The sequence below is a fragment of the Piliocolobus tephrosceles genome, chromosome 6, assembly GCF_002776525.5.
Source record: "Piliocolobus tephrosceles isolate RC106 chromosome 6, ASM277652v3, whole genome shotgun sequence".
NCBI lineage: Eukaryota > Metazoa > Chordata > Mammalia > Primates > Cercopithecidae > Piliocolobus > Piliocolobus tephrosceles.
This window is the reverse complement of record NC_045439.1, coordinates 68076682-68083529: the sequence shown is the minus strand read 5'-3', so window position 1 is coordinate 68083529 and position 6848 is coordinate 68076682.

Here is a 6848-nt window from a genome sequence, read left to right as displayed (position 1 = left end):
CATCCTGGCTAACCTGGTGAAACCCCGTCTCTACTAAAAGATACAAAAAATTAGCCGGGTGAGGTGGTGGGCACCTGTAGTCCCAGCTACTCAGGAGGTTGAGGCAGGAGAATGGCGTGAACCCGGGAGGTAGAGCTTGCAGTGAGCTGAGATCCGGCCACTGCACGCCAGCCTGGGCGACAGAGCAAGACTCCGTCTCAAAAAAAAAAAAAAGAAAAGAAAAAGAAAAAGAAATTTCTTCAGCCAACTGGGTGCGGGTGCAGTGGCTCACGCCTGTAATCCCAGCACTTTGGGAGGCCAAGGCGAGTGGATCACTTAAGGTTAGGAGTTTGAGACCAGCCTGGCCTACATGGCGAAACACTGTCTCTACAAAAAAATATAAAAATTAGCTGGGCATGGTAGTGTGTGCCTGTAATCCCAGCTACTTGGGAGGCTGAGTCAGAAGAATCGCTTGAACCTGGGAGGCGGAGGTTGCAGTGAGCCGAAATTGTGCCACTGCACTCTGGCCTGGGTGACAGAGCAAGACTGTGTCTTAAAAAAAAACAAAATTTATTCAGCCAGATACCCTAAATCCTGTCTCACAAGTTCAAAGTTCCAGAAATCTCTAACGCAGGGGCAAAATGCCACCAGTTTCTTTGCTAAAACACAACAGCCACCTTTGCTCCAGTTCCCCAGGAGTTCCTCATCTCCATCTGAGACCACCTGAGCCTGGATTTTATTGTCCATATTGCTATAAGCATTTTGGGCAAAGCCATTCAACAAGTCTCTAGGAAGTTCCAAACTTTCCCACATTTTCCTGTCTTCTGAGCCCTTCAATCTGTTCCAATCTCTGCTTGTCACCCAGTTCCAAAGTCGCTTCCACATTTTCGGGTATCTTTTCAGCAACGCCCAACTCTACTGGTACCAATTTACTGCATTAGTCCGTTTTCACACTGCTAGTAAAGACATACCCAGCCGGGCACGGTGGCTCAAGCCTGTAATCCCAGCACTTTGGGAGGCCAAGACGGGCGGATCACAAGGTCAGGAAATCGAGACCATCCTGGCTAACACGGTGAAACCCTGTCTCTACTAAAAAAACAAAAAACAAAAAACTAGCTGGGTGACGTGGCGGGTGCCTGTAGTCCCAGCTACTCGGGAGGCTGAGGCAGGAGAATGGCGTAAACCCGGGAGGCGGAGCTTGCAGTGAGCTGAGATCCAGCCACTGCACTCCAGCCTGGGCGACAGAGCGAGACTCCATCTCAAAAAAAAAAAAAAAAAAAGACATACCCAAGACTGGGCAATTTACAAAAGAAAGAGGTCTAATTTGACTTACGGTTCCACGTGGCTGGGGAAAGTCTCACACTCATGGCAGAGGGCAAAAGGCACTTCTTACATGGCAGCAGGAAGAGAGAATGAGGAAGAAGCAAAAGTGCAAACCCCTCATAAACCCATCAGATCTCGTGAGACTTATTCACCATCATGAGAATAGCATGGGAAAGACAGGCCTCCATGATTTAATTACCTCCCCCTGGGTCCCTCACACAACATGTGGGAATTCTGGGAGATATAATTCAAGTTGAGATTTGGGTTGGACACAGCCAAACCATATCAGGCACCCTGTGGAATCCCAGGACTCCAAAAGAGTTTAAAAATCACTGGTTTTATCATGTTTTCCCACTCGTATTGGGGAAATGATTATTTTAAAATCCCAAAGAGGCCAGGCACAGTGGCTCATGCCTGTAATCCCAGCACTTTGGAGGGCGAGGTGGGTGGATCACTGAGGTCATGAGTTTGAGACCAGCCTGGCCAACATGGTGAAACCCCATCTCTACTAAAAGTACAAAAAATTAGCCAGGCATGGTAGCAGGCGCCTGTAATCCCAGCTACTCAGGAGGCTGAGGCCGGAGAATCACTTGAACCAGGGAGGCAGAGGTTGCAGTGAGCCAAGGTCGCGCCACTGCACTCCACCCTGGGCAATAAGAACGAAATTCCCTCTCAAAAGAATAAAAATAAAATAAAAATCCAAAATAATACAGAAACTTAATGTCAAAAATTCCAGAGAATTGGCTGGGCATGGTGGCTCATGGCCTGTAATCCCTGCACTTTGGGAGGCCAAGGCAGATGGATCACCTGAGGTTGGGAGTTCAAGACCAGCCTGACCAACATGAAGAAACCCCATCTCTACTAAAAATACAAAATTAGCAGGGCGTGATGGCGCATGCCTGTAATCCCAGCTACTCAGGAGGCTGAGACAGGAGAATCGCTTGAACCCAGGAGGCAGAGTTTGTGGTGAGCCGAGATTGAGCCATTGCACTCCAGCCTGGGCAACAAGAGCAAAACTCCATCTTAAAAAGAAAAAAAAACAAAAATTCAAGACAACTACTGTATAATTTAACTTTCAATCTTTTTGATACTATGTATATATTCATTATATACACTTAAATATTACATGTGCAGTATCCTGTAGCAAATTTTTTTCTCTTAATATACCAGTTAACATCTTTCCATGTAAATTCATGTAAATCTATTTCATCCTTTTTAACAGCTGCACAGAATTTCCTTGTATGTTAGCATTGTAATTTTCTTTCTTTTTTTTTTTTGAGATTGAGTAAGTATCACTGTGTCGCCCAGGCTGGAGTGCAGTGGCATGATCTCGGCTCACTGCAAGCTCCGCCTCCCAGGTTCAAGCAACTCTCCTGCCTCGGCCTCCCGAGTAGCTGGGACTACAGGTGTGTGCCACCACACCCGGCTAATTTTTGTATTTTTAGTAGAGATAGGGTTTCACCATATTGGCCAGGCTAGTCTCGAACTCCTGATCCACCCGCCTCGGCCTCCCAAAGTGCTAGGATTACAGGCGTGAGCCACCGCGCCTGGCTGTTAGCATCATAATTTAATGAAGTACCATCAATGGACACTTAACCAAACAGTGAAAATCCTTATACGTACAAGTTCTCATACTCAGGTCAACTTTGTAGAGGTAGAATTGCTGAGTTAAAGTATGTTTTAAAGTTATACGTGCATTTTTAAAATGCAAATATTTGGCTGGGAGCAGTGGCTCACACCTGTATCCCAGCTCTTTGGGAGGCCAAGGCAGGTGGATCACTCGAGCCCAGGAGTTCGAGACCGGCCTGGGCAACATAGGGAGACCTGTCTCTATTATTACAAAAAAAAAAAATTGCAAATATTCGTTTATGTGGTATGCACTGTAAATAATTTTCCTTATTTTTTAAAATTGTGCTTTCTACAATACAAACTTTTTGTTGTCATTTTGTTATTGTGGTTAAAAAACATGAAATCTGGCTAGGCACGGTGGCTTACACCTATAATCCCAGTGCTTTGGGAGGCCGGGGCAGGTGAATCACTTGAGGTCAGGAGTTGGAGACTAGGCTGGCCAACATGATGAAACCCCGTCTCTACTAAAAATACAAAAAAAAAAAAAAAAAAAAATTAGCTGGGCGTGGTGGCGGGCACCTATAATCCCAGCTACTCTGGAAGCTGAGGCAGGAGAATCGCTTGAACCTGGGAGGCGGAGGTTGCAGTAAGCCAAGATCGCACCACCGCACTCCAGCCTGGGCAACAGGAGCAAGACTCCGTCTCCCCTCCCAAAAAAAGAAAAAGAAATCCAAATCCACCCCCAACAAATGTTTTAGGTGTAAAATATAGTCTTGTTACCTGTATGCATATTGTTGTACAGATCTCTAGAACTTTTTCAACTTGCATGACTGAAACTCTATACCCACTAAACAAGTATCATTTTTTCCTCCCATTATCCTTTCGTAATCACTATTCTACTTTCTGCTTCTGAGTTTGACTGCTTTAGATACCTCATATAAGTGAAATGATGTGCTATTTGCTCTTCTATAACTGGCTTATTTCATAAGCGTAATGTCCTCAAGATTCATCCACGTTGAAGCCTATGATTTCTTTTTTTTTTTTTTTTGAGACAGAGTCTCCGTCACCCAGGCTAGAGTGCAGTGACGCAATCTTGGTCCACTGCAACCTCTGCCACCCAGGGTTCAAGTGATTCTTGTGCCTCAGCCTCCCAAGTAGCTAGGACTACAGGTGCACGCCACCACACTCAGCTGTTTTGTATTTTTTAGTAGAGACGGGTTTTCGCCATGTTGGCCAGGCTGGTCTCAAACTCCTGACCTGAGGTGATCCACCCGCTCGGCCTCCCAAAGTGCGGGGATTACAGGCCTAAGTCACCGCACCCAGTGAAAAATCTCTTTTAAGGTTGAATAGTATTCCAATCTATATATATATATCACATTTTCGTTATCCATTTATCCATTCATCCTTAGATATAAAGGTTTTCACCTCTTGGCTATTGTGAATGTTGCAATGAACACAAGTGAAAAGACCCCTTCAAGATTGTAATTTCAATTCTTTTGGATAAAAGCTGTTTCATCCTGGCTGAACCTGAGGCTACCGTCACCCCAAAAGAGACAGCAGAGGAATTCCCATAAGGGACTGCCCCAAAACATCTGGAAAGGAGGCTGGCTGGAATTCCAAAGAAAGAAGCACTAAACATCAGTGATCAGTCCAGAGCATTTATAAGGGAACTTATATATAGAGGAGGCTGTGGTATCTCCTTGCTGGGACTGGCGAGATAAGGGATTTTCTTTCTCCCTGGGTATGTTCAACCTGTGAATGTACACAATGACGGGGTCAGGGTATAAAGTTTACATGAGGGCTTAAGAAATTTGGCTCAGGGTTGGAGCTCGTTCCTTTCAGGGTTTTGGTCAACAATCTGAGAAACCTTTATCAGTGCCTGGGAATGTTCAAAGCCCTGGCTTGGGTTCAAGCCTGCAGGGCAAAACAAGCAGCTGGCCAGCACACACAATGGTTAAAAACCTTGTGTTTCTGAGTCAGGACAGAGAAAAAGTCAAGGAAACTGAGAGAACCAACATACCCCCAAGTGGGACTGTTGGATCTTACAGTTCTACTGTTAATTTTTTAAGGAACCTCCATATTCTACAGCAGCCATATCATTTTACATTCCCACTAACAGTGCACAAGGATTCAGATTTCTCCCCATCCTCACGAATATATATATATATACTTTTGAGTTGTGTCTCTGTGTCGCCCAGGCTGGAGTGCAATGGCACTATCACAGTTCACTGGAGCTTCAACCTCCCATGCTCATGAAATCCTTCAGGCTCAAAAAATCTTCTTGCCTCAGCCTCCCAAGAAGCTGGGAGTACATGCTTGGCTAACTTTTTTTTTTATTTTAAGAGATGAGCTCTCGCTACATTTCCCAGGCTGGTCTCCTGAGCTCAACCAATCCTCCCATCTTGGCCTCCCAAAGTGCTTGGCTAACAAGTATGAATCACTGCACCCAGCCTGCTTGGCCTGCTCTGCCCTCCTATATACTTGACTGATTGATTGACTGATTCTGAGACAGTCTCACTTGTCGCCCAGGCTGGAGTGCAGTGGTGAGATCTCGGCTCGCTGCAACCTCGACTTCCCTGGTACAAGTGATTCTCCTGCCTCAGCCTCCCAAGTAGCTAGGATTACAGGCACCAGCCACCACACCTGGCTAATTTTTGTATTTTTAGTAGAGACAGGGTTTCATCATATTGGCCAGGCTGGTCTCAAACTCCTGACCTCACGTGATCCGCCCACCTCAGCCTCCCAAAGTGCTGGGATTACAGGTGTGAGCCACCTCACCACCATATATTTTAAATCATCTCTAAGCCAGGTGCGGTGGCTCACACCTGTAATCCCAGCACTTTGGGAGGTTGAGGTGGGCCAATCACCTGAGGTCAGGAGTTTGAGACCAGCCTGACCAACACGGAGAAACTCCGTCTCTATTAAAAATACAAAAAAATTAGCCAGGTGTGGTGGCACATGCCTGTAATCCCAGCTACTTGGGGAGTCTGAGGCAGGAGAATCACTTGAACCCAGGAGGCGGAGGTTGCAGTGAGCTGCGATTGCACCATTGTACTCCAGCCTGGCCAACAAGAGCAAAACTCTGCCCCCCCCCCAAAAAAAACTCTAGATTACTTGTACCTGTCACGTGATCAATACAAAGAGAAAAAAATTACTTCTACCAAGCACACTGTAAATGCTATGTAAATAATTGTTATACTGTAGTTTTAGAATGTGTTTTATATTGTCCTTGGTTTTCTTTTGTTTCTTTGGAGATGTAGTCTCACTCTGTCACCCAGGCTGGAGTACAGTGGCACGATCTCGGCTTACAGCAACCTCCACCTCCAGGGTTCAAGCGATTCACCTTCCTCAGCCTCCTGGGTAGCTGGGACTACAGGTATGTGCCACCACATCCAACTAATATTTGTATTTTTAGTAGAGACAGGGTTTTGCCATGTTGGCCAGGCTCGTCTTGAACTCCCGATCTCAGGTGATCTGCCCGCTTCTGCCTCCCAAAGTGCTGGGATTACAGGCGTGAGCCCGGCCTTGTCTTTGTTTTTTTTTTTTTTTTTTTTTTTCAAATATTTCAAAAATCAAAGTTGGTTGAATTCTTGGTTGAACCGTCAGATAGAAAGGGCCGAGTGTATATGATTTGCAAATATTTCCTTCCATTGCTAGGTTGCCTTTTCATTGTCCTTTCTGTGCATCTTTTTAGTATGATGTAGTCCCACTTGTCTATTTCTGCTTTTGTTGCCTGTGCTTCTGTTGTCTTATCCAAGAGATCATTGCCAAGACAAACGTATGAAGCTTTTCCCCTATGTTTTCTGCTAGGATTGTATAGTTTCAGATTTTACTTTTAAATCTTCAATCCATTTTAAGTTTATTTTGTTTGTTTGTTTTTTGGAGTCAGAGTTTCGCTGTGTTGCCTAGGCTGTTAAGTGCAGTGGCTCCATCTCGGCTCACTGCAACCTCCGACTCCCGGGTTCTAGCAATTCTCC